Raw genomic sequence first — 15,917 nt, 5'->3', positions numbered from 1 at the left:
ATGAAGGCGAGATAAAGAGCAATCAGCGATTCGTCTATCCGTCAGCGATACTCAACTTACTTTGCCGAATAGTCCTTAGCAGTGACACTTTAGACTTGTTTAAATTAGTTTTGGCTAGAGAGATAAATTCATTCAGAAAGTTAGAAAAGAATTACTTAGAGAACAAAAGCAACCAAAGGGTTTAGTGAGTGATTTTTAGCAATATTTTGAGAGAGATTTTGTAAGAGAGGAGATTATCAATTGATTTTCATCTATAATTCTCATTTTGTACCCAACTATGGGAGTGATAATTGTTTTTCATCATCTTATTTTTGAAATGAGTTGCTAAAACCCTTTTTCTTGGGGTTTTGATCATGAAGCCAACTGTTGAAATTACTTATTGGGTGTTTGTTAGTTGCAAGGAATGGTGTTAATTTGTAATGTGTCTAAGTTGTTGCTTTTGTTTTGAGGTTGAATTGCACTATGATGAGTCCACAATTTGGACTCATTTAGGCTATATTTAGATAGAATTAGTGTTCTCAAATACATATTTTGTCTCAATATATCATGAAAAATCCTTAAATTTCAGGTATTTGGAGTTTGAGGCAAAACTTGGACACTACTTGGCTAGAAAGAACAAGGCGGCTGAAAAGAATGAAGAAATGAAGGGCTGAAGATCGCCGAGCCCAGTTGAAGAGTTGCTGATCGGCCTGGAGATTAGCTTTTGTTCCAATGCGTTGAGCCCTGAAGGAAAAGGTCAAGTTGGCGATCAAATGGAGCAGTCGGCGTGCTGTCGAATAGTTCCGCGAAGCAGTACCATATTTCCCAACGACTCAAAATGCGAAGAGGCTAAAGGCTAAAGCAGGAAGATGATGAAATCGACCAAATGGCGGATTGCCAAATGTATCGGCGATCCCGACTAACCTCACCGAAGGGTCCTTCGCAGCACATTTTCAAACACTACAAATACTTGTTTAAATTTCTAGCTTAGTATCATATCATTATTATTCTTACAACTTTTTACAGTTTTTTAGAGTTTAAGTTTTAGAGGGTTTTGGATTTGTTCTAAGACCTTGAAGATTCAAAGGGTTTCAACTCTAATAAATTGGACTTGGGTCTTGAAGATTTTTCACTCTTGACATGTTTTAAGACTTAATCTTTCATACCAAGTTGATGGGAACTAATAATGGTATAAATTTTTATCTCTTTTATATGTCTAACTAAAACCCCAATTATTGGGGAGTGATTTTGTGAATAAGGGCAGGATTATCTGTTGGGTCTTGCTTGTTGATGGTCCATTTGTTGTTTAAATATTATTTTGTTTAGTAGTTGTATATGAACTTAATGGAGTTGTAGTTGCAAATACGATTTCATCTAAGTGTTTTCGGCTTGCTCGAGAGAGGTCATAAAACTAAGACTACTAAATTGATAGTTAGTGGTATTGGGTTGACATAGGTTCGGCTCGAGAGAGTGAACCCTAGTCCTTCTCCCATACATTCAGCTCGAGAGAGTGAATGGGCTAAGGCGGAGGCTCTTCTTAAAGCGATAACTCGGTGTTCGAGAGAAACAGAGTCGATTCGGGGTTAGTTGCTCGAGAGATAATTTACCGCCACTCTAGTCTATCCTAGTCACAAATACTCAATAATTTACTATCAAAAGCATGTACCCGACAGTATAGTTTATCCCGTATTCCTATCACATGCCAAGAATCCCGTCTCTCTATCTAGTTTTTGTATAAATTTCGTTGTTTGTAGTTGTTAAATAATACAAAAAACCCCCATTTATAAGTGATGCTTGCGTCACCCCCTTTAGATTTAGTATGTTAATATTCGATAATGTCTATAGCTGTGACTAATTAGAACTAAATTTTATTTTGTTCTTTTTTGTTGTAGTACTACTTACTTAATTTGTAGTTTTGTTTCGTTGGTTTGTGTAAATATTTTAGGAAGCATGAGTTTTAATGACAGCAACAGCAACCAAGTGGGCCACCAAGATGACATTGAAAATCTCAATGATGTCCAAGAGCCCAACATTAATGACCCCCATCTCATGGGAGGTATTGGGGCCATCCATTTACCTCCAGCCGACGGAAATGCATTGTTCCATATAACAAGCACTATGTTACAATTGTTGCAATTAAAAGGACTTTTCAGTGGATTGGCTCATGAGGATCCTCACGAGCATCTTTGAAACTTCATAGATGTGTGCAAACCATTCTATTTCAAAAACATCTCCCAAGAGTCTATCCGGTTAAGGTTATTCCCTTTCTCGTTGATAGAAGAAGCGTGCAACTGGCAGGCGAAGTTGCCACGCGAATCCATCACTTCTTGGGAGGAGTTGGTAACCACATTTAATGTGCGATTTTTCTCTCCCTTGAAGATGATGACTCTTCGGTACAGTATCCAAAGCTTTAAGTGTCTAGAATGAGAGACTTTGCACAAAACCTGGCTACGATTCAAAAAGTTAGTGCTTCAATGCCCAACCCATGGTTTGCCGGATAATGTGTTGATATAGTACTTTTACCGGAGTTTGGACTCGATAAACAAAGGTGTTGCTGACCAACTTTCACTTGGAGGCTTGATACAGAACCGCATGCAGCAGCCCAACTTCTAGATGGCATGACAACCATCAACAGAGCGTGGTACACCCGCGAGTACCAGGTCTCCCCTCGCACATTCAAGCTATCCAAGGAGCAAATGGAAAAGGATCATGAGATAGACCAAAACATGACCAAGATCATGACACAACTTCATATTTTATCCAAAAATTTCACGGGGGATGGTGCCCGTAGTGTTAATGTTGTTGGGGTCCGGTATGTAAATCCTAAGGAGACGAAATTTGAAGACTTCTATAATGCAGAGGTAAATTTTCTAGCCAACCAAGGTGGTGGTTATCATTCAAACTACCCGAGGCAGGGTGGTAAGCAGGGTTGGGCTAGAGAAAATAGTTGGAAGGATCGCGATAGAGAATGGAGAGACCAAAATCCTAACTGGAAGGATGAAGAGAAGGACAGGTATGTGCCTCCCCATGAGCGCTAAAAGCCGAAGGATTCGGAAGATGGTCGGTGTGAGGATATGCTTTCTCGTATTCTCAACAAAGTTGAGAGGTCGAACAAGATCTTAAAAGATAGATGTGTCGATCCTGAGCAAAACCGTCACCTCCCATTCAGTATCAATCAAGCAGCTGGAGACCCAAATGGGTCAGATGTCGTCTCAGCTAAATTCGACACAAAAAGGAGGTTTGCCTAGTGACACTATGGTCAACCCCATAAATTAGGTTTAAAGGTGGACTTGTGTCGTGCCACGACATTAACTAAGACGCTGTTTGGGAGGCAACCCAAAACTCTTTATTGCTTTATGTTTCTTTGATAAAATAATGGTGTATTGATTGTGCAGATGAAAGTGTGGAGAGTGAACGAAAAGTGCAGATTGGCAAGCAACAAGTTCAATCAGCGAATCGCCAAACGGTTTGGCGACCCCAAACTAGACCATCGTTAGACTCAAGACCAACTTACATTGGAGTCTGTAAAACTCGGCGAGCACATGAAATTATTAACGAATCGCCGACCATATCGGCGATCCCGATGGACACAGCCGTGTGGACTCCCAAAATAATTGGAAGTTCTGTGAAATTTGGCGAGGGAAGTGGCTACTTGGCAAAACGCCGAGTGGTTTGGTGATCCTGACTAATGTCGTCGAATGGGCGAAAACTAGACGATTTTGCAGGCCAAAGATTTAAAAGTTTCAAATTCATTCCCTTTCCCTTACCTTTCCATCTTCCTAAACTCACACCCGCACTCTAGTTTTTATATTTCTTGCATTTTGGGGTATTTTTAGTTGTTGATTTATGCTCGGAACTTGGCTTACATTGCTACCTAGCGATTCAATTCCATTTTAGTTAGCACGAAAGGTTGGGTCCTAAACTCTGAGTTCTTTCTATCGATTTTGTACTCAATGCAATGATATTACCTTGTTGATGTGTGTTGGGCCTCTCTGGTAGGATTAAAAAAAATTGTTTGCGTGTTAGATTCACTAATTTTGGCTGTACCGAGTTAAATAGTTAATTCCTGAAAATTGTACCTTGAAGGAGAAGAAAAATCGTGTGTTGTGCATGAGTATCATTGGGTCTACGCCTAATTTTAGTTGTGCATGCCTTGATTTTATTTTCAGGCGTTGCGGGATTGAATTCGAGAAGGTGTGTTGCATGGAGGCACGTTGGGCCATTTGGCGAGCTGGGTCGAGCTCACCAACCACTCTGCGGCTCACCTAATGACCCCATCTCGCTTTTAATTTCATGTTATATGTTTTGCTTAGTTTTTGAACCTTTCGGCGAGAAGCTTGAGTTCGCCAAAAGCACTCAGTGAATCGCTGAAAGTCTTCTTGTTACCCCTTTGTCTGCACCCCTTGAACCCCCACTGCACTGAAACCTTCGGCGGGCAACTCCTTGCTCACCGAAAGGATTGGCAAGTCTGCATGCAGCTGACTGTCCTTATTTTATTTGTTGAATATTTTCTAACTTTGCCTCGAAGCTTTGCAGATATGGCTAGACCAAAAGTTGCAGGGAGAATCATGCCACCACGACAAATAAGAGTGAAAAATTTCAGGAAAGATACAAATGAAGCGCATCCTCCCAAGACGGGAAGTGAGGGCAAAAATCCTAGTTCCAGCAAGAGATCTGTCCACCGAGATCCCACTTTCCCTTTGTGCACTCGTGGATTCTACACAGCTATACATTCCTTTTTGACAGCTCATGACTTGGACAATTTTAGGAAGTCAGTTGCCGCTAAACCTTCTGAAGTAGCTCCGGGGACTATTATCCAAGTCCAGGCTGACACATCAGGCACTAATGCTTAGACAGACGGAGCCAGCAGTTAGACAGGATCCCCTCTTTACCTCCCACTCTGTCTTTCTTTAATTTACATTCTGGATATTTTATTATTTGCATTTGAGGATAATTTGTTTTTAATTATGGTGGGGTGTGGCCCACCTTTGTGTGCTATTTGTGAATCATTTTTTGTTTATGTGTTTGCGTTGTAAGATATAATGGTGGGGTGTGGCCCACCTTTGAGCTTGTGGCTTCTTTTGCTTTAAATTGCAAATGATTTTTGTAAATAAATTTGACCCTTCAGAAAAAAAATTTGCCACCTCTTGTATGTGTTGAATGTTGTTGTTCTTTTGCAAATTTGAGTATCGATTTTGATCAAACTAATGAATTAAATAGTTCTCATAATCGAACTAACATGAATGTGCGGCTACGATGAGGCCAAATGAAGTTGCATAGACAATATGTGAACTCTTTGCATCTCGTTGTGACTAACCAATTATTAAATCGAGTCTCTTGTGATGATCGTTGCACACAAGCGAAAGTGTGAAGTCTTGTTTGACTTTAGGGTTGATGCCTTGTGTGATGAGCCTACTAAGAATCATGCATGACAACACCTGGAATTTTCCCCATTGGTCCAGTCCACTAAGTAAGACTATCATTTGATATGATCTTAGGCTACTTCGAAGAGTGTAAGCCAATTTGACATATACCTCTTTTGTGGCCTACCTTGTGAGTGTGTGTGAACTTCTTTTGAACACCCCTTGAGCGTTACATTTCTTCGGAAGAAACTTGATGAAAACAATGACCTTTCTTTATTTATCACCCATAATCCTCATGAAGTTGTGGTTTGTTTGAATAGCCAACTTAGGCCAAAAGCCTATGTTGGGGGTGTGGTGAAAACAGAAGGCAAATCAAGAAATACAAGAAAGTCCCTTCTACCCATGATTTTGTGAAAAATGGAACCCTTTAAAAAAAAATGAAAAAGTTGTGGAATAAAGTTATGAAAGTATAAAGAAAATTGGGGCTTCCAACTATCCATGGGAAATTAATAATAGGACTACTTGTGAGCATAAATGAGAATGATGAAAGTTCAACCTTTGTTTCATGAGGACTATAGCCACTGAGCCTAAATGACCATACCTTTGCACTGAGCCCCATTACAAGCCTTGAAAGACCTTTGTAATCTTGAATGAGCTGAAGCAAGTGTTGATTGGAAAATACGGGCAAACCTATGGGTGAAATTATGCAGTGTGTTCATCTTTGTGAGTGTGAGTGTTGCATTTGATTCTGAAGCTTTAAACTGTGAAGCATTGTGTAAATATGGAATCATTCTTTGTGTGAGGGCATTTGAACAATTTGGTTGAGCTTGAACTTGCATTTGTAGCAAGTATTGTGAGCATGAGATTATTCAATATTGGTGAGTCACAACTTGAATCTTTGAGTACACAATTGATCTTTGCATGAGTAAAGTGAGTCTTGTTGTGTCCATTCATGATTGATTCTTGTGTAGCACTGTTTGAGACACCCTTTTTGAATAGCTGAACTCGAGTTTCTCGAGGACAAGAAAAAGTTTAAGTTGGGGGCGTTGATGAGTCCACAATTTGGACTCATTTAGAGCTATATTTTGATAAAACTAGTGTCCTCAAATACATATTTTGTCTCAATATCTGATGAAAATCCTTAAGTTTCAGGTATTTGGAGTTTGAGACAAAACATGGACACTAATTGGCAAGAAGGAACAAGGAAGCTGAAAAAACGAAGAAATGAAGGCCTGGAGAACGCCAAGCCCAATTGGTGAGTCGCGGATCGGCCATGTGATCGCCTTTTGTTCCAGTGTGATGAGCCCTAAAGGAAAAGGTTAAGTTGACGATGAAATGGAGCAGTCGGCGTGTCGCCGAACAGTTCTGCGAAGCAGTACCATATCGCCCAATGACTCAAAACATGAAGAGGATAAAGGCTAAAGCATGAAGGCGATGAAATTGACCAAACGGGGGATAGCCGAATGTATCGGCGATCCCGACTAACTTCGATAAAGGGTCCTTCGCAACACATTTTCAAACACTATAAATACTTGTTTATTTCTAGCTTACTATCTTATCATTATTATTCTTATAACTTTTTACAGTTTTTAGAGAGTTTAAGTTTTAGAGGGTTTTTGAGACTTTGCTCTAAGACCTTGAAGATTCAAAGGGTTTCAACTCCATGAAATTGGACTTGAGTCTCGAAGATTCTTCATTCTTGACGTGTTTTAAGAGTTAATCCTTCATACCCAGTTGATGGAACGTGATATTGGTATAATTTTTTTTCTCTTTTACATGTCTAGCTAAAACCCCAATTTTGGGGTACGATTTTGTGAATATGGTTAGATTATATGTTGGGTCTTGCTTGTTGATGGTTTATTTGTTGTTTAAATGTGATTTCTTTTAGTAGTTATGTATGAACTTAATGGAGTTGTAGTTGCAAATACGATTTCATCTTAGTGTTTTCGGCTTGCTCGAGAGAGAAGTCGTAAAACTAAGACTACTAAATTGATAGCCGGTGGTATTGGGTCAACATGGGTTCAACTCGAGAGAGTGAATCCTAGTCCTTCTCCCATACATTCAGCTAGAGAGAGTGAATGGGCTAAGGTAGAGGCTCTGCTTAAAGCGACAACTCGGTGTTCGAGAGAAACCGAGTCGATTCGGGATAAGTTGCTCGAGAGAGAATTTACCCCCACTTTAGTCTAGCCTAGTCACAAATACTCAACAATTTACTATTACAGGCATGTACTCGACAATTTAGTTTATCCCGTATTTCTATCACATCCCAAGAATCTCGTCTCTCTATCTAGTTTTCATATATTTTTGTTTGTAGTTTTTAATTAATACAAAAACACCCATTGATAATTGACCCTTGCATTACCCCCTTTAGATTTTGTATGTTTATATTCAATAATGTCTATAGATATGACTAGTTAGAACTATATTATATTTTTCTATTAATTCTTAAAACCACTCCCTTGAGACTCGACCCCAACCCTTGGTTTGGTTACTTTACTATTGTACGATTGTAGACACTCGAATTAGAAGTTGTGACTTGATTATGCAAACATCACACTACTTCGTGTATGAAATTCAATGTTTAACACTTTCGAGAGAGAGAGGTGTGGAACCAAGGCGGCAATCTTAGCATCCTTAGTAGTGGGTTTCCTTGGTTTTAGCTCAATAGAGTGAAACAAGTGACCCTTCCTTTGTATCAAGCTCGAGAGAATGGATTTGATGAGGGTAAAGAGTTGGGCCTATTTCAATTGGTGTTGAAGTTCGAGAGAATTCAACATAGAAAAGGTAATTGTTCGAGAGAAAGTTAATTTATATATGATTCGACCTACCCACAACAAATTATCCCATTATGAGCAGTAGCGTTTACCCATTTTGATACAATACATAGAATACATACTAGAAAATCTAAGAGAAATAATTAGACTAATACCCTTAAGGAAAGAATATTATGATAAAACTTTTAATGCTTAATAACATACTCATAACCCCCCCCCCCCCCCAAATTGGTATCAGAACCATGGATATGAATAGTATGGAAAGTAAAGAACAACACAAATATGAATTAATCAGGATGATTATAGAGAAACGGTATGAGTTAAAACATAAACAAGAAAGAATTAAATATAACATATACGCAGGAGTATACCAAAAATCTCTACTAGCTCAAAGAAGAACAATATTTGAAATACAACTACAAATACAACAAATAGAATATAAACTAAAGCACAATCTATAATGAATAAAGAAGAATTTGCTATAGATGAAAAAACCTATGAAAACCAAGACGAATTTAAAAAAAAAATAATTTCAAGCTTAGGAAGGAGATATAAAACTATAGGTGAAAATTTATATCTAATAATAGAAAAAAAAAACAGTAAGATTAGAAGATAGTCTAACAGTCATTGTACGAATAACTAAAGAAAATGAAGAAACAGACAAGAAAAAAGAGATAGAAATTATTAGACAACAAGAAAAACTAGAAATACAACAAATAGAAGAAACAAAAAATGATAAGATAATTGCTTTAGAAAAAGAATTAGCTACACTAAAAGAACTATATGCAACTAAACAGAAAGATAGAGAACTCGAAACAAAATTAAAAAATGAATTAGAAAAGTTTAAGGAAAAGTTACAGATTGAAGAAAAAGAAAAACCAGATATAAGAATAGATGATATAAATAAAGACCATATAAATGAAGACCACTCAGATCAAGGTTCAGATATAAGCGAAACATATACAGAAATATTAGCAAATCTAGAAGATAAGGATGTAAAACCTACAGAAATAAATATAGGAGATATTAAGGATACAAAATCAAGTACATCAGGAGTTAAAAACCCCAGAGAAGTAAATCCCAATTATTATACGGTTAATTATGAACAATCTGATAGGTATAATAGTATATGGAATAAAAGATTAAATAGAAAATGGACACCAACTCCAGTAACTACGCAAAAATAATATTTTTTTAGATCTAGACTGCGTCACAGATATAAATAAAATAATCCAATTATGGGTAGGATATATATCTAAACAATTAATAGATAATAAAATACGAATGACAGAAGTACCAGGATATATAAAAAGGACACTTATAGGAACAGTAAAACTATGGTTACAAAATCTAACAGACGAAAGTATAAAAACATTAAAAACTAATAAAAGGATAGATGGTGAAATTGTAACAACCCCAATTGACATATTAAATTAATATGAAATAGCTATATGGAATGAATTTAGTAGTACGATCACAAAAATAGAAGAACAAACTAAGGAAAAACAGCTAAACAAAAATTTAATGTTAAAATTAGCAATATGTAATATGTGTTATATAGAAGAATATACGTGCGTATTTAGAGAATATTATTTATAAAGGAACATATAGTACGGAAGAAGGAATAGAAATACGAAGGTTATACTTTATAAAATTACTAGAACCATTTAGGTCAAAGATAATAAAAGATTGGAATGAAGCAGGATTGCAAGATACTTTAGGAGCAAGAATAAGATACTTACAAAAATGGTATTAAGAAATATGTGAAAAATATAGAGAAGAAATGAAAATGGAAAAAGCCATAATAAAAAACTTAGCATGCTGTAAAAGTAAGATATCACCCCAATTTGGATGTAATGATAACTTCTATGAAAAGAAATACAGGAAACCAGGAAAATATAAAAAATATAAATCCCAGTATAAGTACAAAAGACCTCGAAGAAAATACTACATAAGAAATTATATACCACAAGACCATTTAGACCAAAGAAAAAAAAAACTTAATGTACTTGTTATAATTGTGGAAAACTAGGACATATAGCTAAAGATTGTAAATTACCCCAAAATCCTAAGAAAAAACAAATATCCGAAGTAATAATCGATAATGAAGAAGAATGTACACAAATAGAATATATAGATTATGAGCCAGAATGTAATGATAGTATATATGAATTATCCGAAAATGAAGAAAAAGATAATTTATATGATAATATAGATGACTGAAAAAGACGTACAAATAATAACTCAAGAGGATCATATAACTGAAGAATCCACGGAACAAAAAGTAATATTTGATATTAATATATTTGAACAAATAAAAGAAAAAGAACTAGACCTAAGCGTAGAAAAAATATTTAAAGTATCAATAATTAAAAAATTATTTAAAAGACAAAAAGAAGAATATTACGTGGTAAGCCAAAAAGAACATATAATAGATTGTAAATATACCAAAGGAAAAGCGAAAATACCAATAATAAATAAAAGAATAATAAACAAAGAAATACAAGAAATTAAATCTAAAGACCCAATAAAATATGTACACCTAGGAGGAACAGAAATATTAATAAAAGCATGTCACAGAGAAGGAATAGATACACCATTAGAAATATATTTAGCAGACGACAGAATAGTAGAACCTATAGAAAAAAGTAAAATATGTGCAGCAAAAGGAAATCTAAAATACCAAAAATTTTAATTTATAATAAGCGTCAATTATTCAGTAGTAGTAACCGATAGAAACATAGATAAATCTCTAGTATTATATTAGAAAATGTCAGGAATAGAGTTAGCCCCAGGAAGTAAGTTATTTACAGAAAGATGTAAAAATTTATATGTATTAACAACACAACATAAAATAACAGCAAAAAATAAGATAAATAGAATAAAAATAGAAAATCCTTTTAAACAAATTGTTACAATAATAGATAATAATGATTACAGTTACAAGGGAATAGATATAGAAGAATATTTAGAAATAGTAAGTGACAGAATAAGCACATCAAAAAGAATGAAAGGAATAAACCACAGTAATGAAACACCTCAACTTTCAAGAAAATCAATAGAATATCAAATGATAAAAGATATAGAACCATACCGTTACTATATAACTGGAATAATGGAATAAAAAGAAACTATATTATAATAATAAACACTGGCCAAGAAGAAAATTACATAACAAGAGAGTTAGTAGCAGAAGATGAAATAACCTCTAAAGAACGAACGTGCCCAGAATTACCAAAAGAGTTAATAAATTCTGAGGAAACAGCAAAAAAAGAAATAATTATTGGAGGAATAGTAATATTAATAAAATTCAAAATTTATCAAGGAGATAACATAATATTAGGAATAAAATGGTTAGAAGAAATGAAACCATATAATTTAGAAAATACACAATTAACCATAACATATAAAAAGAAGAAAGTCATAATAAAAAGAAAAAAATGAATATATACATACTTGCAAAAATAATAATATAAAATTACTACAATAGATATTATACCCCTATGTTAGATACAGGAGCAAAAGCTAATATGTGCAAACACAATTGCCAACCAGAAGAAAAATGGGAGAAGCTAAAAACACCCATAGTAGTAACAAGATTCAATAATGAAGGAAGTATGATAACATATAAGCAAAGAACATAAAATTACAAATATGGGATACAATATTAACTATAGAAGACATATACAGTTACGAATTCATAAATAAGGATATGCTTTTAGGAATGTCATTCTTAGAAAAACTATATCCCCATGCGATAACAAAAACACTCTGGTGGTTTACTACACCATGTAAACAAAGGTAGGAGCAAAAAGAGTAAACAACAAAAATAGAAAAACCACACCATGGATCAAAGGAAGTGAAAAGATTACCCAAAAACTAGAAAATATCAAAGAAACTAACCATAATATTGAATTAATTGTATTTTCTATAGATAAACTAAAACTAATTCAAGAAAAACTAGAATCACTATATAGTGAAAATCCCTTGAAAGGATGGGAAAAACATAAAACAAAAATAAAAATCGAATTGATTGATGATAATGCCATAATAACCCGAAAACCATTAAAATATAATTTTAATGATTTAGCAGAATTCAAAATGCCCATAAAAGAGTTACTAGAAAATAATTATATACAAGAAAGTAATAGTAAACATACAAGTCCAGCATTTATAGTAAATAAGCATAGTGAACAAAAAAGAGAAAAAAGTAAGATGGTTATTGACTATAGAAATCTAAATGCAAAAACAAAAACATATAATTACCCAATACCAAATAAAGTATTAAAAATAAGACAAATTCAGGGATACAATTATTTCAGCAAGTTTGATTGTATGTCAGGATTTTACCATCTAAAATTAGAAGAAGAATCTAAAAAGTTAACAGCTTTTACGGTACCACAAGAATTTTATGAATGGAATGTATTACCTTTTGGATAAAAAATGCACCACAAAGATACCAACATTTTATGGATAATTACTTTAACCAACTAGAAAATTGCATAATGTACATAGATGATATATTATTATATTCAAGAACTCAAGATGAACATATAAAATTGCTAGAAAAATTTAAACATATTATAACATACTCAGGAATAAGTCTAACTAAGAAAAAGGCAGAAATAATGAAAACACAAATAGAATTTCTAGGAATACAAATAGATAAAAATTGTATAAAAATGCAAACACACATAGTACAAAAGATAATAAATTCTGAAGAACAAATAGATACAAAAAAGAAAGTACAATCGTTTCTAGGATTAGTAAATCAGGTGAGAGAATATATACCTAATTTAGCAGAACACTTAAAACCTTTGCATAAAAAATTGAAGAAAGATGTAGAATATCATTTTGACAAGAAAGACAAAGGGCAAATATGGAAAATAAAATTATTATGTAAAAATTTATCCAAACTACGTTTTCCAGATGAAAATAATTAATTTACATATATAGTAGAATCAGATGCAAGTGAAATAAGCTACAGAGGACTATTAAAATATAGATATAATAAGGAAAAGGTGGAACATCATTGCAGATATTATTCAGGAACATTTACAAACCCCGAAATAAAATGTGAAATAAATAGAAAAAAATTATATTCAATATATAAATGTTTATTAGTGTTTTAACCATACATTGTATATAACAAATTTATTGTAAGAACAAATAATATGCAGGTAAAATGGTGGATAACCAGAAAGGTACAAGATTCAGTAACGACCAAAGAGATACGAAGACTAGTATTAAATATATTAAATTTTACATTTATAATAGAAGTGATATGTACTAACAAGAATGTTATTGTATATTCCATCTCAAGAAAAAGCTACATAGACTGAAAAAGAAAATACTATAGAAGAAATACTTAAAGCTATGACTCTACTTTGCACAAAAGTAGAAAATATTGACAAAGAGCTACAACAAATAAAAAGTCAGCAGCATGACTATAAAAATGCGCAGCTAAGTCGATCAGAAGACTTAAAAATTCCAGAGCTACAAGGTGACGTTGGGAAACACCTAAAAACCCATAATGATTTGTTACATGCAGGTACATGAATCACATCTGCAACAAAAGAAGAAAATAAAACTAGATATGTTAACACTAATATGAATAAAAAATTTGAAAAACCATTTATGCCAAAGAACCAAAAAGATCCATTATTCATACCACCTCAGCTAAACATATATAAATAAAGCCTAGGACAAAACTAAAAGACTTATAACCACATAACGAAAGCCTACATAGAGAACATCCAGAAAATACAGACCTTTCTAAAACAAAATCCAAGATCCAATAATACAAAAAAACCCCACGAAGATTACATTACACAAAACCTACAGGGATATAATAAGCTGATTGCACAACCAGGAACGAGTACAAATCTAGTAGGAACTTGCTACAACTATGGAATGTTAAGTACCGTATATACCCAAACAGGAGACGAAATATCTACGATACCAGAGTTACATAAAACATTTATGCACTACAAAAGGATAACTAAAGGAACACTTTTTTATATAAAGTTATATTCAGCACCAACAGAAATATTGTATGATGAAATTAAACCTATCATCCAAGTCATAAAAATCGGATTAACCAAAGAAATGATAATACCAGAAAGAATAGAACAACAAGACGAGATACAAAAGATAGAGATACCGAAATTTTATGCAAGAAAGTGGATTATTGGAATAGCTACAATTTTGAACGAGTTAACAATCAATTATTTAAATGGAAATTCAGTATGGAGTTACTATACAAGAGAACAAACTATGATATATTCAAATTCCAGAGAAATCAGAGAAGCAGATATGGAAGAAATACGACAATGGATATTAAGCTTATTAAAACCAGAACAACAACCAACTATAAGAGTAATACGAAGGAATTTTATTTCACCAGAGATACTGAAAAACTATTGCAAAACTATTGGACACAGATACCCAGATCATCAATGCTCGAAGTACTATGGAAAAGATAATGTAATTCCAGCTGTCCAGCTAGAATAAAGAGCCACCAGACAAGATGAAAAGCAAGATTGACAAGATGAAAAGAGAAGATAAAAAGCAAAATTAAAGTTGTTCGTCTTATGGTAAAAGTAGATTAGTAGAGTAGGAATAATTAAAGTATGTAAATTAGTAATTAGACATGTGTAAAGTTGTATGCATTATTAAAGTAGTAGGACAAATATAATTAAAGTATGTAAATTAGTGGATAGACATGTGTAAAGTAGTATGCATTATTAAAGTAGTAAGACAGATTTAAATTAGAAATAGTATATGACAGATGTAGAGTAAGTAGAAGCATCTCTACTTATATAAATAGAGAGCCATTAGGCATATCTAAGGCAAGATTTTCTCGACGGAAAGCAAGCCTTTCTGTAACACTCTCAAATAAATAAATATCAAGTTTTATTCTAAGCTATGGAGCAAAATATACTAGATCTCATAGAAAAATAGGTATACCTATTTATAATTATGCATAGCTAAATCTATTAATTCCTGAATATCATAGCATGATTAAATAAGTTCATACTAGTTATTATATACTAGAATTATTTGAAGCATGTTTTCTAGTTTGTTAACATGAGGAAAAAAGGAAAAACTTCCAGACTATGTCATCCTAAAGTTGAAACCATAGGCAAGGAAGCCTTGATGGGAATAAACAGAGTTGAGGCGCTGTTAGGAAGGGGGTACCTTTGAAAGTACGATGTTAATAGTGACAGGAGGACATGGTTGAGAATAATCTAGTTTATAGTAATCTAATATGAATAATATTTATTATGCATAGGATATACGGGAATTATTGATTAAACAACAAATCATTAATATGACTACTTCTCTACATGATGAAATGATATAAGCTTATCAAACACTGATTTTATATATTCTAAAAAATATAAAAATAATTGAATTAAGAAGAATGATATGGGAAAAAAATATTTGACTTAGAAGAAATAGAACTAGCAACTCAAACATGGTATGATATAGATGAAATAAATAAAATAGATATAGACCTAGAACGAATTAATATTTGCGATTTAGAATTAAAATACTCAGACTAATGATAAATTACGAATACTTCCAATATTGGCAAAAAACTAATGAAGAAATAACTTTACTAGGATATCTAATAAAAGAAAATATAGAAATATATCAAAGAACCCAAGATATACAGAACATAGAATACATACTAGAAAATATAAGAGAAATAATTAGACTAATACCCTTAAGGAAAGAATATTATGATAAAGGTTTTAATGCCTAATAACATACTCATAACCCCCCCCCCCCCCCC

This window comes from Solanum stenotomum, chromosome 3, assembly GCF_019186545.1.
Source record: "Solanum stenotomum isolate F172 chromosome 3, ASM1918654v1, whole genome shotgun sequence".
Taxonomy (NCBI): Eukaryota; Viridiplantae; Streptophyta; class Magnoliopsida; order Solanales; family Solanaceae; genus Solanum; species Solanum stenotomum.
Note: the sequence above shows the minus strand (reverse complement) of the source record.